Raw genomic sequence first — 20,265 nt, forward strand, 5'->3', positions numbered from 1 at the left:
TAAGCGTCTTCATCTATTCGCATTATTTATGTGTCAACCCTAGGCAATCAGCGTGGCCAACCATTAGTTATATAATGTAAAATCTAGAGATCCATCGCTAGAGCGACTATTTCGATGCTGATCATAAACATGCCACTACTCGGTGGTTATTATACACAATGGCTTCCTTGCCCTTTCCCTTCCTTACGAATGATCAGCCATATTTCATGTCTCCCTGTTAAACGAGAATTGTGTATATTAACGATGGCTTACCCTTTGGGGTGAGATCTAAAAACACTTCATGGTTTTAATCAATGCGTACATATGATACCACATTATACCCCCTGTGCAGCTTTAATATCATTTAATAACTGGGTAGTTTTTTAATTGTTTCTTCATATGTTAGAACGTGATGATGTTAACCGTAGTGACTGCAGCAATTTATTTGCAATGCAATGCTTCAAGAAAACTAACGAGATATTGCCAGCCTCCACTCGTAGACCTGGTATAAATTCGCACTTACCTCAATATGTTCGATACCCCATTGATGCTCTTACGAAATGCATGGCCATCAATATCAACTGTTTATGTTTACCAACCATTGACGCTAATTCCTGCCAGTTTAGTCACGAAGTCGCCAAAATCTTATAAGTCTCCAATGCTGATTAATCAAAACTTTTATTTGTGTAATAATCACCTCGTGCATGGTTCAATTCTCCATTGATGGACCACCACATCCGTGTCATAATGTGTTATATTATCATTTGCAGTGAATTTTTGATGAATTTCACCATATCATAATTTAGCATTCAATGTCTTCAATAGGTTGAAGGACATATGCGTTGATTGTCTAAGATCAGACTAAATTAAGATAAAACGCAAAAAATATGGTGCATGTGCCCCAATTTATACTATTCGAAATTGCAATCGATATGTACTGCACAGTTAAAAATTAGTATACCCCTCATGTTTTCAACAATCCGGAAACGCTTAATTCTCCGTGAAATATCATGGATCATTTGTTCGCCACGGCTGCGCTCCTCTAGACGCAGAATCTTCACGGAAAAGTCTGAGACTGAGAGAGTCAGCTGCATTCATTGATTGAACATCTAGTTCGTTTCGTCCTTGATTTTGTAAAGTTAACTTGCAAATAATAATTTTAAAAACTCTTATAATTTGAATTATACTTCTATGTATAGTATACGGTGCAATGGTGTATACTGTATAGACAATATAGTGTATACCTTTACAAATAGTACCAAACTACCAATGAGTAGGTAATGATCCTATCTATGTAGCATAATGCAAGTTAAGAAATCATACATCTAAAAAATCCCTGAAAACAGTGTGAACTGTGAAAACTGAAAAGTGAGTTATTTAAAAAGTACCTTTGCTAAGGTCTGTAGTAAAGAAACATTTTCGGTATTAGAAAATTTCACTTGCAAAAAAGTTGCACACAGGCGCTGTCTTGAAAACGTTATTGATGAAATTTGCATAGCTCAATGATTGAGCTATGGATTTGGATTGAGCCTCAATCAAAAAAATGGTGGCCATTCTGGCTCCGCAACATGGGGTAATAGGAGACACAACCCGGGCCCCGGGATAATGAACTGCCCTAAAAACACATTTTCAGTAGAAAATTGATTAGCAAAGGCTGCAGTTGACAAAAAAATGATTAGCAACAAAGAATTTTGATCACCAATTTTACCATCAAATGGGGCTTAACAGGCCATGGGGTAATAAGAGATGCCTGAGAAAATTAAAAATGAACTGATTCTAAAAAATCTCTGGTTTGCCACTATGAGAGATGGGCATGGTAAATCAGGACAGTTGTCCCACCTTTCATAGATATGTTGTACTGGCTAAACTAGTAAAAATATTGCATAACTGAAAATAGTTGCGTAAACCGTAAAGTTCAACATTTCTACTATCTACCTAAGTAACCTATGTACTAGGCTAGTATGTGGGCAGCCACTGTGCAGAGAGTGGATGAATATTGCAAGATCTTTGGCGATGCTTCAGTAGCAAAATTTATGCCTTGAGAAGATCTTGCCGACACATTTAGATTGAAATTCTTGCATTTAATATATTTGTCAGTCTTTGGCCAACTATTTAAAAAAAAGTAAGGTTTCCAGTATGTTGGATGGATCAGGATGCAGTGAAGCTTGTCCAGAAATTGGTTGCAAAGAGTTCCTGCCAAAAAAATGTAAACATCAAGTTTACGATTACGTAGTTGCGGTCAGGATGGAATTCTAATTTTGAAGGTTTATATATTATTTTGATCCACCAAGACCACTTTTTCTACCCAACATCGTTATTTGAGGCAAAAAATGAACTTCTTAAAGGCTTAAAACACGTATGCTAACTTGCTCAGTTTCTATAAAGTACCTAATCACTTGGAAGTTGTAAGCCTGCACGCTGCACCTTTCACTCAACAATTAAAATTAGACTTACAAAAATTATTAGTTAGTTGAAAATTTGTCTCTTAAGTTGACCGCAATGAACTAAACTTCATTAAGTAATTATAACTACGCTGCAAAGAGGAGTTTTCCATCATGCACACTAAACACGCAATTCAGAGTTCAGACGAGCAGAACTACATATCACGTCGGCTAACGTGCTACTGAATTAAATAGGTACCTAGCTTATTTCCCACTCCCGGTGCATAATCTAGCGGGGATGCAGATGGTAACTGAGTCCAACTAATCAATCGTATACGTAGTGCAAGAGAATGAATAATTATGTTGTTTCTGATCAAACAAACAAAAACTTTTTCTGTTTCTGATCAAATGAACAAAAACTTCTGATCAAACAAACGAAAACTTCTGATCAAACGAACAAAAACTTCTGATCAAACGAAAGAAAACTTCTGATCAAACAAACGAAAACAAACTTTTTGAAGATAATTCTGAAATTGTATAGAATTCTAATACGGATCGTTGATTTTAACATCGTATTTCCAAAAATCTTGCATTTCTTTTAATTGAAAAACATTCTTTTACATCAAAACAACAAATTTTTCCTTACAGCTCCTCACAAATGACGAATGAATGCTGATCATATTGATGAATGATGATCTTACTCTTATAGCTAAAAATTTTAAATTGAACGATTTTGTCATTTCAAAGACTCCATTGATTACAGAACTTTAGTTTTCGGAAGTGTATTCAAGAAAAGTTTCTGAAATAGTAGGAACATTTCCATTATCATTCTGAAATAGAAGCGCCATTTCTGTTCTTATATATATAAACAGGATTAATAAAATACCTATCAAATCCATCCAATGTCATTCAATTTGTGATGTATGAATCACAGTTTTACTTTGATTCCTATGATGCTCATTTATACCGGTTGAAGCTGTAGAATTAAATTAAATTAAAAAATGAAATAAAATTAAATTTTACTAAATCAAATTTTATTATTTAATACACTAGATGGTACATGCTGTAGAATTAAATTCTATTAGAAAAATGTTGAATTAAAAATCTGATTATATTTTTTAAATTGAAAATTAATTTTTATTGAAATAAATTGTATTATTAATGCACTATATGGTACGTGCTCTATGTTTTATATAATGAAATAGTTTCCTATGTTAAACAAAAATTTTTTAAAAGACACAAAAGTCCAAAAACATGGGACAAAATCATTCAGAATTTGAAGAGAATTTATTAAGATAAATTCAACATAATAGGGCAAAAAATGGAAAAAATTCAAATCTGGAATGTATAAATGGGTTTTTATAATTTAAAAAAACTTTCAATCATTTAAATCTCAGAATGGAATGTGAATCAAATCTATTTATTGTGAAATCAAACTAGACACAAACAAAACATAAGCGTGTGCCACCGTCTTGTAATACGTAAACAGAAAACACAATGTGAACCTACACAGTGAAAAAGTAGCAGTTTATCTCATAATTTTGTGTGATATCAAAAACTTTGTTGGTGTTGCCCAATCATGAGAATTTTTTACAAAGCTGGATGTGTTTTTTTTTAATTTTAGAATGTATTCATTGCAAAAATGAGTCCGCTAGCCTACAGATAAATGACTAGTTAACTTGATTAGTCGTTGGCAACACGGGATTGGATTTCAAACCATGCACGATTTCAGAAGCACGACAGTTTCTAATGAGCTCAGTTTATCAATTTTCATTGCAGTGGAAGGTGGTGTAACGCGGTGGTAGGGTTGGTATTTCAATACGTTTTCTTATATTGACATGAGAATATATTACCTATACAGAATTCCACACTGGTTGCGGTCACATTGGGGCAGTCAGACTGCATTATCACATGTTCAGTTGACACTTGTCATACAATCAGACTGTTTTTAGGGTAAAATGAGTTATTTGGGGTAACACGTGCATGCAACCTTGTAAATAAGTTCGTGAAACATTTTCTTTCGGGGGAAATTGCTGGCCAGACACATAAGACTAACGTCTGTGGACCCTGTAGTTCAGTTGCCCAGTAGCTGCTATGCTGGAAGGTGCTCATGTAGTCATTCTCTGCATCTGTGACTGAATTCTAGCTCAAGTAAGGCTTTGCCTGGTATCCTTGCTCCCATAAATGTCTACATATAACACGCCGCGGCCGCCCGCGGGCACTCAGGGCTTTGTCGCACTCTCCTGAACATTTGAACTTATTGTCACTGCAAACCTATCTCCTAGAGTTTTGGAGCTACAGCAATGAGAGATATACCGTTCAATTTGCAAAGAAAAGATCTAGAGATTCATTGTAGATTTTTTTCAATTCCACTATAGTTTTGAAAATATTTCAAAAAAAGGGATGGGGGAAAAGAGGGAAATAAAAAATGTAATAAACAATTTACGAAAAATGGGAAATAAAAAATGTATCAAACAATTTACGAAAAATGCCCCCCCACCCACAAAAATTTGAATTTTAAAAAAAAAAAGCTTTAACCAATTGGAAGATTTGGTCATTACGCATTGAATGATAAGCATCTCGACATTGTAGCTTGAAAATCCCAGGAGGAGATAGATTTTGACAGTATGGTACCGCCTTTTCTGGCCATTTTCTAATAATTTCACATCTACATCATCTACCAAGGTAGAGGAGGACTTCAGAGTACTGTTAGTAATGGATGAGTACACTCTGCATGCTTCAAACATTTTAAAATTAAGTTATATTTTGAGTGTCCTGGATTACCCCGTTCCCAGGGGTAATTCGGGACACTTATTTTGCATCTGGCACCTTAGGAATAGCATATGAAATTTTCTTGGGAATCCCATATGGCAGCCTTTGCAAAGAGCTTTAAAATGAGCCCACACTTGTTTATGAAATGTTTCATGGTGAGAAGTTGTTAACAAAAAACGCCCAAAGCCGTCCCTTATTACCCCAGTTGATGGTACATTTACCTCACTCGGCAAAAAAAAATTCACTTGACAAAAAATTCGTGCTTAATTGGTCACTACAAAATTGTGCATTGATTGTCACCAATAGTATTGTTCACTGGGCAACATAGAATGAAAAGTAATTAACCTAAACTAGGATTTTTTTTCTCCAAAAAATATGATGGATGTCACTAAAATATTATTTTCTGTTCCAGGTATGTTTTTAATGATCTTTTTCTTGTTATAGTTTACTTGACCTAATTAAAATTGTGTAAAATTACAAGCCCAGTCCTGTAAGCTCACTGATAAACAGGAAATGCTATTGGTATGGCTGCTGTTATGAAGCTTACAGTGGACAAGGTCGTTGTCAATGCTCTGCTCAATGACATGTCCATGGATATGGTAATATCACATAAATAATGCAGTAATGTATGGATATGGTAATATCATATCAATAAAGGAAAAACAAGTACAAATCACAGAAAACGTCATTTATCCTACATCTACACCATCTACAAAAGAAGAGGAGGACTTTGGAGTACTGTTAATAATGGATGAGTGCACTCTGCATGCTTCAAACGTTTTAAAATTAAGTTTTATTTCAATTGTCCCTAATTACCCCATTCCCAAAGGTAATTTGGGAGGCTTTTATTTTCTTTCTGGCACCTTACCAATAGCATATGGATTTTGCTTGGAGATGCCATACAATAGCCCCTGCAAAGATCTTTAGAATGAGCCAAACTCTTTAACGAAATGTTTCATAGTAAGAAGTTATTTACAAAAATGCTCAAAACAGTCCCTTATTACCCTGTTTGCTGATACTTATTTGATCTTGAATTGCTTACAGATACTCTTCCTGCTTGGTTAAAGTTGGTTATTGCTGGATATCTTATTGCTTCCAGTGTGTCTCAGGAAACCTCATACTTATATACCCCCACATTAATATCATGGCATACAGCATAAAAGAGTGCACAGTTGCTCTGCACCAGCTCTCAGATGCTGCAGTCAAAGGTGGCTGGTGCCCTGAGCAGAGCCTCATTCAAGCAGCAACTGACGTGTGCAAACTCGAGCCTGAAGGTATGCTTCACAACTGGTGCTTGCAAGTCTATTTTATTTGTGAATCTGAAAGATGTTATACTTTGTTGATATTCATGATTTTATTGTTCATTTCATTGTTGAACCAAATCCCTTTGCAGTTTGGAAAGTAAGTTGGTGATGACAACTTTCAGCTTTCAAATATCCAATTATAAGATATATTTACTCATAAGAATTTCCAAAAATTTTACATATTGAAACAGTAAATTGCAGTTGAAGAATTGATTTAATAAGGTCAATATGCTAAAAAAATGTTATATATCCAAACATTCAAATGTATAGAGTAGCTATTTAGTCTTAATGTAATTCAATATTATCAAGTTACTTTCATTGATTGAATAAATATTACTATTTCTATCTTTTAAAGATATGAAAAGCTGCAATCCAAGTCTAAATGTTCATGTGGAGTGGTGATCAGATAATAACTAGTGATTAGCAGAGGCCTGATCCAGCAGTCAATGTCAGGCTAAATCAACACTGAAACAACATACTTTAAAATTTTGAAATAACATTGAATGTTAGTCTAGAATAAAAAGTGAATCAACATTATTTTTTTCAACATCATACATTTTGATATAGTTTCAATGTTGAAATTGCCTTGAAATCCAATGTTAAAAGAGCACATGTAAAATGTATGTATCAGGTTAACACGTTCCATCATGAATGTCACAGTATTCAGGCAATTATTGATGCAAGATTGAAAAAAATGATGTTGATTCACTTCTCATTCAAAACTAAAAATTGATGGGATTTCAATGTCCCAAAGTGCATTGTTTCAACATTGCTTCAGCCTGACGTTGCCTGATGGGAATACTGTAGCCTCAACCACAAACTGGAGGCTGTGGTGGGATCGTTTGGGAGGCAATTTTAAGTGATCATATAAGAGTATCTTGCTGGCTGAAGGGTTGAGGAGGCAGTAAAGATAGCTTGAGTCCAGTATTATGTTTATTTTCTTAGCTGCAAGTAGCCTCATGCTATTAATTCCTGTACATTCCATCCAGCAAAGGAGGGCAGCAGCTCATCCCTACCCTCCATCATGACAGTTTACATCAAAGAGGAGCCTGAAGATGAGGGAGAGGACATAACTGTGAAGGATGAACCACTTTGCAGTGAAGAATATGAGGTGATATTTTTAACAAGATTTGTAAGCTTGTAATTTATTTAAAATTATTACTATTAACTCAAACAGAATTTGGATGAAACATATTTTTGCAGTAAGCAAAAGCTTCCACAAAATAAGCTTACACAGAAATAAGCTAAGGAACATCCTTATAAGAATATTTTTATTGTAGGTAACTATTCATGAATTGCTAATAAATGTTATTAAATTAAAGTATTTGATTCACATTGTGTTATCCTGTGAATCTTGTATTGAATATTTTAATTTATTATCTATGGTATAATCCTTTTTGAGTTAGGCCATTTTTTGATATTTTTTAATTTATGAATTTCATCCAAATCCACGCATTGTAACTAATGTTCCTGCTCATGATGTGTTGACCAGCAAACTCCACTTCCCTCATCTTGCAAGCCATGCAAGAAAGAGGTTCAAGTTGAGGCTCACGAGGCCTGCACCAGCGCCTCACAGTACACTGCTGCAGTGCCTCATAAGCAGGTTGGTAGAGCTGGTTTCTCAGTACAAATAAGATGCTGAGGAATTCAAATGCTGATGATAGCTGATGATGATCAGCTCTTCTGATCTGATCTGATAATCAGCACTTATTTTTAATACGTACATTTATCATTTGTTAAGCAATTATATTCTCAATTCTTATGTTCTCCCATCCAAAGTTTTTGACTCATTTTCTGATAAAATATCTACCTGCTTAATCTAAGCTTGTTGTTAGTATTACATTGAAGGTTTGAAATGAACAGAACTTCTGTGGCAATATGTACCTCCTCTGGTAATGCATGCTGCAATGGTGTTCATTTCTTGTATACATTGTTTTTCAGGGTTTTTTTTTGTTCTTCTGTATAAATAAATTAGAGTTTGGTATTTCTATGTTGGAAATAGATATGAATTTATATTTTCTTTCTGTTGATTTTACAGATGAAATCTTTCTATATAATCCTCGTATCAGGTACCGTAAACTGTGGTAACTTTGACCACTTTTTTTCAAAATGATGCCATTTTTTTAGTAGATAAGTTAAACTTAAATTGAAACATGCAAAATACAGGTCTATACTCTAGCTTTACTCACCATAAATTGCTGGCTCCTGCCTCTCATAGTTTTGATGTAAAAAAAACCGCTGGTCTTTTTTACCCCAGCTCTGGGGGTATCTTTGACCGGGTGGTAAAATCAATTTTATTTTTTGGTAAAATAACTCCTAATAACTCCATGCATTGTAGTAGAACTCTTCTAGTTACATATGCAAAAGAAAAATTTTAGGAAAGTGTCATAGTTTGCAAATGGGGGGTGCCGCCCTCAAATGGGCAAAATGTGACCATCTAATGGCAGCCGTGACGGGGTAACATTGACCAGTTTGGAAATTAAGCTAAAATTACCATATATAAGACTCTGTAGAGTCTGAAACATGAAGAAAAAACATTAATAGGCGTATCAAACATAAAATATGTTATATAGGTACCTATGGTAATTTTAACTTAATTTCCAAGCCGGTCAATGTTACCCCGTCACGGCTGCCATTAGGTGGTCATAGTTACCCCATTGTGGGGCGGCGCCCCCATTTGCAAATTATGACACTTTTCTCAAATTTGTCTTTTGCATATGTAACTAGAAGAGTTCTACTACAATGCATCAAAACCTGGAGTTATTTTGCCAAAAAATAAAAAAAAATGGAGGGGTACTCTGACAGGCTTTAAAAAATAGTTTTTTTGTGGGTCACATTTTAATTTTTTTAACCTATTAGATATGCAAACTTTTTAAATCTTTCTATTGTGTTACGTAGCCTCAGTATTAGGTCTTTAATGCCCATTGACAAAATTTTTCTATGTCAAATGGTTTTTGAGTTTTGGGGGTTTTTGTTAAAAAACCAAAAGTGGTCAAAGTTACCCCGGGAGTCAAAGTTACCCCAGTTTATGGTATACAAAATGTCAATGTTCTGTAAAAGATGTATATACATCAGGCACGACTTGAGACATTGTTTATAGACTTGCATTGACAGAAGCTCTGTGCCCTGACGTCATTTCTATTTCTATTACCATGATGATTTTGTATTTGTAAGAAATAATTCTAATGTATATAATTGATATAATTCAAGCCTTTTATGTGAATTCTGTCTCCATAATAAAGTGTAGAAGACAATGATAATTTTATCTAATATATGTTTGAACACTGCAATAATTTTATGACTTGAGTTCATTGCCTGACTTGAAAGAATTGCTCACATGAACCTGCTCTCCGTCTCCAGGATGTCTTGCCTTGCAATGCCCAGAGCAACACTGGACAGGATGAGTGGATGGCAGTTTCTCCTGAAAACAATGAAAAAAATATTTCTGTTGCTGAGAAAAATATTTCTCCAGTGCCCAATAGAGCAGCTTTAGTCCAGGAAGTTCTCTTTGATCAGCCTGTGGCTGAGTTCAAGTTTTTTGAGTCAATCTTGTCTAACAAAGACAGTGGAAGACTGGCTGAGAAATTGCATAAAGTTTCCTCATCCACTGATGCATCCCATTCCAAAGTTCCTTTTAATGCCCACCAATTAAACAAAAATGATTTTGGATCTGAATTTAAATGCAAGTTATGCAACTATGTAACTGCTATAAGACACAGTCTCCATAGGCACTTGTTTTCTAAACATGGCTTGGGGGAAGGAGCCAAATGTAAGTTGTGTAATTATGAAACTTACAGACAAGAACGTCTCAAATTTCACATGTTCTCTAAACATGGTTTAGGGAAGAGTATAGAATGTGATCTGTGTGACTATGTTACTGCTCGAAAAGAAAATTTCCAACGTCACCTGTTTGTGAAACATGGTTTGGGGCAAGGATTGAAATGTGATCTGTGTGGCTATGTTACTGCTCAAAAACAATATCTCCAAAATCACTTGTTTTCTAAACATGGTTTGGGGCAAGGATTGAAATGCAAGTTGTGTGACTATGCTGCTGGTAGTAAAGTTCACCTCAGCAAGCACCTTTCCTCAAAGCATGGTTTGGGAGGCTTAAAATGCAAGTTATGTGATTATTCTACAGGTGATAAACATCGTTTGAATGAGCACATGTTTTCTAAGCACGGGCTGGGTAAAGGATTTCAATGCAAGTTGTGTGATTACGTCAACTGTAAAAAAGATGGCCTTGATAGCCACATGTTTTATAAACATGGTTTAGGGAAGGGATTCCCATGTGAGTTTTGTGATTATGTCACTGGTAAGAAATTTTATCTAACAAAGCACCTGAAATCCAAACATGTTCTGGATTATGAAAAATCTAATGGTTTCAGTCTTAAAATGCCTAGTAAATTACGGAGCAGGCAATAAGTCCAGCAGCTATCTCAATCAATCGTCAGTTATGGAAAGATCGGGTTCCAAAGGCCGGATCCCTTGTGAATCAAATCACGAAAAGTTCAAGAATCGGCAACAGGCCATGGGCCTATGTCTTCAACACCGACACTTCTATTCTACAAGTAGTGCTACTATGTCTGCTGACAATCCAATTTAAACTTTGTTGAGGGGCTTTGGTTGAATTCAGTTTGTGTGTAAGGTTGCAGCTGATAAATATCAGATGAAATGTGTACAGATTTATAGCAGTTGTTTGGTTGTATTCCATATTGAGTTTAGTTGCAATGCCACAATCAAAATTTGAATGAGACTTGCAAACTATGCACCTTCCATGTCAAGAAATCAAGATCTTGATGCTCTGTAATCTGGTCGGCCTTCTCATTTTGTGCCAGAATTTTTAATTTTAAATAGAATCTTATTTAGATGTGATAATGTGAGTGATGCAAATCAAGTTTTGTACTCTTATAATTGGTAATTCAATACATTGAAATTTTCAAGATTATTTGTAATTTGTACATGGTCATTTCATTACTCATTTGGGGGAAGGGCCTCTTTAGTAATAAACTTCTTTGTGGCAACAATAGTAGCCTTCATTTATAAGCTACTTATTTAAAGTTGCCAGATTGAAATAACATTTACTAGGTTGAATATAGTTGAGGTTTGTGATAATGATTTATTAATGTAAATTTTCATCTCATTGGACATCAGATATTGCGTCAGCCACAGTCTTGTGTTCCAAGAGGAACCCAATTACCTTATCCTAGCAAACATTTGAGAGATGTTTAGTCACTTTATTTATTGATATCATTTTCTTGAGAGGAGAAGTTCATCCATTGTTTTTAACCTCTCTAAATAAAAACAAGTGTTTGAAGGCAGTGCTTATTTCATTAAATATCCATGTTGTGGATTAGTGAACCCAAATGCCTTTGAGCAGGAAGTAATTAATGCAATTGTGACAATTGTATTAATAATTAATCAGTAAATTAATCAATAATCAAAATTTTGACTGCTCACTAGTTCTATGATGTTCTTCATTGAGTTATACTGTCTGTATCTGGGATTGTTATTGATAGTACAACAACAATGCAACTGAAATGCTTGCTTCCACCAGATTGTATTCGTAGACATCTGTAAAGTTGCCCTGGAGAGAATGTGCTAAACTTTCATAGGGGAGAATGTGGGGGAATTCTAACTTGACTACCATGGGTGACTTGGACCATTTTCAGCGCTTACCTTTTTGTGATGCAAATAATCACATAGTAAATACATAAAATATATCTCTATATTGTCATTGTAGGTGATCTCGTGGTATTTTATGAGCCATCAACACAATTTCTCTGAAGCAAGAAGTTCTTGAGTTACAGGTTCATTTCTTATCATCAAAAAGGTCCAAGTCATCTTGTTCAATTATAGATCCTACTTTTTTTCCTTGTGAGTGGCATATTTAGTGTAAATTTTAACTTTTTCTAATTCTTCTAATGCAATAATTGTGTGGGATGATTATTTACATGTATACTCAAAAATTATTTTTTCGAGAAAATACTAAAGAATGTAATATTACCTATTATTATCACCCCTTGGTTTATTCTCTTAAGCCATTTATTTATTCAACTGTATCTTCATATCTAAGACTTTATATCTTTATAATTAAGCCATGTTTTTACTTGAAGCCACAGTTCCATGTCTATGACTAACATGCTTATTATTAGACCTTGTATTTAATTTAAAGCTGCACATTTCTTATAAAAAGCATCTCTATGTAAGGACTAATATTTTCATGACAAGGACGTTTTCATCTTCATTTGAATGTTTTTTTTTTCATTTACTGCTGCATCTCTGTGGCCTGGTTATTCGGTTATTATTTAATATTTTAAACATTACTTATTAAATAGGCAAGAGAATCAACAGGGTGCGTACCGATCCTGGAAAATCTGGAAAGTCCTGAAATTTGATTTTTCATTTTCCAGGCCTGGAAAATACTTGAATTACATCTCAGATTCTGGAAAATACTGGAATTTGCAAAAAAAAAGGAAGTATTTTTCTGTGTTGCGTGTGTTAACCCTAATCGCCACGGGTTGTCGTGTCACGCTACTACCTCGGGTGCAAATGATATCTGCCCTTAATATTGTTAAGTATTTTTAGGTGTCTTCTATTTTACATACGCTGCGATTATTTTACCAGGCATTAATATAGATTGTTTCCTATCAAATGCAGTCTTCAAACGCACAATTGTTAACTCGAATCCATTTTTGAAAATTATGAGAATGAAAGGACCAAATTTCTGGCCTCAAGCAGAGCCATCTCCGTGTACAACAACAACTCCGACCGCTCGAACTTGTGTCTATGTTACCCATGGGGAGGAGACTGTAAGTCATTCACTATCACTTGTGCGTGTGCCTGAGAGCATGTGCATATTATCACTGAAGTCTGATGCATGTGCTGATGATGTGCAGCTGCAGGCGGTGCAGCTTCAGCACTGGTGCACCTCCTGCATCCTCAACGCTAGTTTCTTTGTTCCTATAGTTTTTTATCTCGTTGTCTGTGACTTCGTTGCCCGCCATTCAAAGAACTGCATGAAATGAAACGCATTAGCGGAGCTGGAAGCTCGAGTACCTCCCTGAAGTTCCAGCTAAAATATTATTGATCCAACACCAAGAATAGATATCCATATCAGTTGAAGAGTATCTCAACTGACAAGGCTGTGAGATTCGTGGTTATTTTTTACGGTGGTTATTAGAAACTAAGGGCATTTCCCAGCTAACCCTACGCAATTAGCGTTAAACTGTTTCTGCAGTCTCTTGTTTCCTGCGTTCTGATGGGCACGCATGAAATGAGAGTCTGTGCCACAGTCTCTTGTTTCCTGCGTACTGATTGGTTCTCCAATCACGTGACCGTCTCCGTCTGTCATGGGATTGGAGAACCAATCACGTGAGCTCGGTCACCGGGCTCAGTTGCATTCGAAACTATTTGATGTGCAGTGGCAGCATTCCATCTTAAGCGTGCAATTTCTACATCGTCATGCGTGGAAAGTGTAAATTTCATGACTTGTGGTTAAAAATAGAAGCTTATCGTGACTGGCTTGCTCGCCATTCAAAGCATGAAGGTATGGCGATATGTACATTGTGCTCGAAAGACTTCGATGTGTCTAATATGGGGGAATCAGCTTTGAAAAGCCATGCCAAAGGCAGCAAACACTCCAAGATAGCTAAGCAACACAGTGAAGTGAAAAGCAAAGCGCAGTTACGCGTTTCCGATTTGTGGTCTGCTGACAGCAATGCAACTGCAGTATCTTGCTCCGATCTTTGAAAACAAAGCAACAGGAGCTAGACACTCTTGAACTGAACATTAAAGAAAAAGTTGATGAAATAGCTGCCAGTTGAATGTTAGAGTAGTGGTGTTGAATCGTGTTAAGAACTGTATTGACTTTATCCTGTGAAATATTGAGTGCATTACTCAATATTTGTTGTGATTCGACCCTATTGAATTCATAATAATAAAAGTGTGGGCTTGATTTCTAGATTTGTGTCATTTTTGATCCTCTGTGTCTGCCCGCTCTATGCATTCACACGTTTGCTAGTTTAAGTTATCAACTTAAGGAGATGATAGAATATGCACGGTTACTCTTTCAGTCATTCTAAACCTGTCGTATACGACACCTGGAAAATTATACTGATGATCATGGAGAGTCCTGGAAAAGTCCTTGAATTTTTTTTCTCAATATCGGTACGCACCCTGATCAAATTTGGAAATGTTCAAGTTTTGTCAGTGTCATAAATTTGACTATAAATGCTCAAGTTGAGTGCAGTATTGTGCTGGAATTTGCCGCAAATATCAGGGTAAATACAATGCAGTATTTACCTAGTACAGTACAACAGATACGGTAGAGATTCTTCATAACATTCTCAATTTACTAAGTATATATTCCAGCTGTAACTATTCTAGGTAATTTAAAATAAAATTGTATTTTTCCAGCTTCTTTAAATCCCAATTAATGTTCAATGCCTTCCACTGTTCTTTAAATCAAAATTATTTCTAATATATAAATTGTCTCTCTCCATTTAATTTAAATCCCAATTTTATCAAAATGTCAATTTTCATATGATTTCTTTCAAGTCCTGATTGTATTTATAATGTAAACTATTTTTCTCCATTTCTTTTAGATCCTAATTGTGTCGTTAATTTAAACCCTGTTTGAGTCATCACTGCTGAATCCTTATTGTATCAATAACCTTGTAAGCAATTTTCCTACCACAAAATAGCATCTATTATTAGTTTGTGAAAAGGAATTGTTCTAATTAACTTTATATATTGTAACTAATACTGTTGTAGCAGTGAGTTGTGGGTTTGATTCTAGCTTCCTGTAACAGTTCTGGTCAAGATCGGTGAGGTGGCCGGGTGGTTTAACACCGGATACTGGAGCAGCGAGTTGCTGGTTTGAGACCCGTAGCGAGCTGTGAAATTTTGCGTTGTTCAGAATAGGCGAAAGAGGTAATGGCCAAATAATACACGCTGATACCACTCAGAAAATACGAAATCTTCGCGGTATTCAATGCATCTCATGTTCACCGCGTGCTGGGCTTCTCAGTGTCACCAGCACTCGTGCATCACTTCTCAAGAGATTCAAATTCAATATTCCAACCTTTGACAACTCTTCCAGACTTGAAGGAAGAGTTGGCAAGGAAGAATCCTTTACTGGAAATATACCATATGCATCTCAGACCAGACGCCGTTCATCTTGATCTTTTAGCTATTGGTCAGATGGATATAAAATATTTGAATTGTGCACATGCTTATTTCAAACAGTGTTAGCTTTTCTCATAACATTAGTCTCGTTTCAAGTCGTATGAGGTTTGTTTGGTTATTGTTCAGTTTATGTTTAGTATTGGTTTATTGGTCTGAATTAAATGGGAACAGTGCAGTCAGTCACTTAGTCACTACTAGTTGGTGTGTATAGAAGGTAGAGTCTGGTAGATTTATAGGACATAAAACTAGTAGATCTATTGATAGTGCTGTGCACTGTGCAATCAGCTACCTATCTGTTATGTGACTCTTCAATGTTTAGGAGATCTTCATTCCTGAAGTGTTTTTGTATATTGAAGCCAGTTAAATGGTCAATATTTAGCTCATTACCTTGCTCCATACAAACTTTACAAAGCTAATGAATAGACTTATCAATAATTGTTTACCTAAAAATCCCTAAGTGGTAAACACCACCTTGGCCTGTTGGCCATTATTGGAGGCAATAAGTGCCCTTTTTAGCCATCCATTATGAGCCATATACTGTTATTGTTAGTTGGCTAATTGCAACATAAAAAATAACAATTCAAAAAAGACAAAAAAGCTGAAAAAATCAAAAAAATCAAATAAATCAAAAAAATCATGAAAAAATCAAAAAATCATTGATTTTTGATTTTTTTATTTTTTTAAAAAAATCAAAAAAATCGCCAACCCTGATTCTAAACACAAGGGCTAAAGAGTCACTCTTTGGTCTGACTCTAAATTCTCTTGTGTTGAAGAGAGCAGGAATGAACACAAGGAATTTTTCGTAATATACTGGTGATCTTCAGGCGAATTACAAGATTTTTCATACAAAGCCGCTCAATTTATTATTCATCTTAGTCCAAAAGTTCATGGAAAAGGGATTGACACTTTAGGGGTACAAAGAGCAACGAGAAACTAGAGTATGAGTCTTAGTACACAGGTGAGAGTAACAAAAATGGACAGCAAATGGTACGGGAACTAGCCGCACCGAAATCCCAGCAACCAACTGCAGAGACTAGGGGTTCTAGCCCTAATACACTGCCAAGAAACACAAAAATGGATAGCAAATGGTGTGGGAAATAACCCCACCGAGATGCCGGCAACTAACCACAGAGACTAGGAGTTCTAGCCCTAATAAACTGCCAAGAAACACAAAAATGGATAGCAAAAAGTACGGGAACTAGCCGCACCAAGATGCCAACGACCAGCTGCAGAGACTAGTGGTGCTAGCCCTAGTTTACTGCCAAATTCCGATTACTCCCGAGCGTGGAAGGTATTAACTCCCACGACTAGGTACGTGCAAATGGTATCGCAGAAGCTGTACTAGAATGCTGACAAATATGCTCGAGTGCAGATGTTATTAGCCCCTACAACGCGAGAGGTGCTCGGCTCGGGAACCAGCAACAACTCCACCTAAGCCGTAATTAGTCCGTTAGAAGATCTCTTTAATAGATATGGCCAGAACTATGGTAGAGTATCAGAAGCCCAGATCTGGCTCTCTCCCCTTCAATTCGAGTCTGCAAATCCAGACACACTGAGCACACACAATTTGCCCGTGAGGGGTAACTTAGCCAAAATAATCTCTCCACAATACCTTGTTTACAGCGCAAGAAAATGGACTGGCTTCATAATTCAAGTACAAAAGAAAAAGAAGATAATATAATACAATACAATAAAGTAGTCATAAATATTATCCTTTGNGCTGGGAACAACCAAGCCTCATGCCTTGCTTGGAGTTGGATGCCATAGAGACGCCAGCATCGTCAGCAGCGTCTCTTGATGCCAGTGCTGACTCACCAGATCCGCACTAGTAAAAAGTACAGTAAAACAATTCACAATATTACTAACAGCTACATCAAACTGTTGACTTTTACATTTGCTTCTCCATAGAATCTTAGTTGTCTCAACCTAAATTCAATATTTGACAAATATATAAAAGAGAGAATTGAAATTTACCAGTCTATTCTGTTTTATGCAAGGACCTCTCAGCATTGATTCCTGGTCAGAGCATATATGTGAGTTACAATTACTTGGTCTCAACCTGAGCCATAGATTTGAAATTTCAACCAACATGCATGATACAGAAACTGTAATACAAATTATTACTTAATATTTAATTTCCTCATTCATAACAGCTTAATGCCATATGAAGTAGGGCTTTACCTGCAGTGTGTGCACACAATATGTTCACCCAAACAGACCATTTACAACTTCAAGATAATAGAACTACTCTTGGGACACAAAGAAATTCATCTTAAACAGGTCCATTTCCATATCATGTACGTAGACTTTTTCCAATCTCCCTTGGATGTAATACCAAGGACATGAACAGAGTGAGGAAATTCTGTTTAATGTAATAGGCTCAGGCATATTCCACAACTACCCACACTGCGTGAACTAGATGTCAAGTTCAAGGATGGAATCATAGTGCGTAGGGAAAGTGTTGCCATCCATTTTTGCAGATTGAATATCATTAGATTCCAGGTGCAGAAATTACTAGTGTACATCAAGAGAAGCTGAAATTATGAAACTATATATACCTGATTCACCAACAGACCAGAAATGTTCTGTGATGAACTTGGGTGGTTGCCATGATCCTCAACTTGAGCTTCCGTCTTGCATGGCAAACAAGAGGAGAACGCAGGTGCATGGCTGAGATTTTCAGTTGAACAAGCCTGCAAAGAAGTAGAGGACGATGTCAGTTTGCTGGCAATGATGTGTGTATTTTATGGGGAAGGATTTACATTGTATAGTAATCTGAATAAAATTCTCTGCAAGTTTTGACTTCCAAACGCAATTGAATGGCAGAATCACGAATTTCTGGCTATGAAATGGCTCATCAAGTGAATGCTACTTCATGTATAAAAACATTTTACTCACCTAATTAAAATTATAGAATGAATAGGGTAAAAAAGCTCAAGTGACATTTAACAAACAGTTGCACACTTTTAGTTTTTGTTGCACCAAAATCGGCATTCATAAACGTAATAGATTGTATTGTACTTGTATTGTCTTATCACTTGGGAGGAAAATGAGATTTATTGACATGTGAGGAAAATGATGTGGTGGCGTGTTCTTCATAACTATTCCTTGCAATTTTCTACTCAATTTTCATCAATTCATTGACAAGCAGAGTAAAAATAATTAATGAAGAAAAGTTATGACAGTTCTAGATGAAATTTTGCCAATAATGGTCATTATGTTTCATTTTTATTTCGCTGCAGGCAGCAATTTGTTGTTGTTTGTATCTAGAATATCTAAAATAGAACCATATTTCTCATTACCTCTTGCCCAGTACTAAATTGAGACACGTGTGCCTAATCCCAAATAATAATTCCTTAATGTGGAACACATAATGCAGGAAAAAGATTCATCTCTTGACAAATCTTGATATCTCTCTTGACATGAACCATAGATGCTGAATAAATTTGAAATATGGAAATAACATACAATTTTTCATGAAGATCTATGGTGGCAATGCTGCCATTACACATGCTTTACAAAATATTCATCAACATATTAACTCAATCTACCTCATTTCCATACAAGAATGGCTCTTCTTTGATGGATATGTCCTCAGTTTCATCATCAAGCTCTTTTTTGATGGAGATAGCAGAAACTTGGATGACTGGAGAAGGGTCAACCATTTCCAAGGCTAGAAAACAAGTACATTGATGACCTTCTATCATTAAACTGTGGAGCAAAACATTCAACAGTAAATACATATAATTTTCATGAAAATAAGGAGTCATGTGAGCTTCAGAAAAAAAAATTCATAGCACTCAGATGAGTGACTCATGAGGTGTTATGTTCTCACAATATTTGAGTGAAACTCCTAAGAAACTTAGGACTTGAACTCAGATTTTTTCTCTGAAGATTAAATTGATCAGGCACATGGAATTTAACTTACCTTCAAGCTTGACTTTGCCAGCACTAGGAGATGCTGGAGTGTGGCTTGGCTCATGACTCCTGCCACAGAGGACTGCATCATCTAAGAGTTTGTGCAGCGTAACCCTGCATTCTTTGGTAATGGAGGTCATCTTCACTCGTGATGATATTTGTAAGTCACTGAGGTTGATGTTTCTAGTTTATAATGTTGGCAGCAATGATAATAACACTGTAGGAAATCTTATAAAATACAGTAGAAGCTGAAACAAAAGGTTTAATTTAAACATTCATCACAAAATTAAAATAATTCAAGCTATATCTGCAACATTGGCACATAATTATTTTTTTGCCACATCAATAATCATTGATGTAGGTATACATGTTGATGATCATATCACTACAGCTGAAATTAGGGATAATATATTGAATTAAAACTTGTTTAAATAGTTGTTCTGTTATGGCTCACTTTTAATAATAAAATAGTTTGTTTCTTTTGAAGGTAGGAATAATAAAATAAGAATAATAGAAAAGAAAGCAACAAATAATTATGTATAGCCTCCCTATATATAGGCTAATTTCAAAAACTACGGTGCAATAAATGGGACATAACAGCAAGCCAGTAATGGACCAAAAATTTTCCTCCTGAACTTTAAATTTTTACCTTCCTTTTATCTTGCCCTCAGTGCAAACTTTTACACCGCTCTAGCAGAGCAGCAGGCAATGAATATATCTACCTT

The sequence above is a fragment of the Hyalella azteca genome, unplaced genomic scaffold (assembly GCF_000764305.2).
Source record: "Hyalella azteca isolate HAZT.00-mixed unplaced genomic scaffold, Hazt_2.0.2 contig16543, whole genome shotgun sequence".
NCBI classification, from domain to species: Eukaryota; Metazoa; Arthropoda; class Malacostraca; order Amphipoda; family Hyalellidae; genus Hyalella; species Hyalella azteca.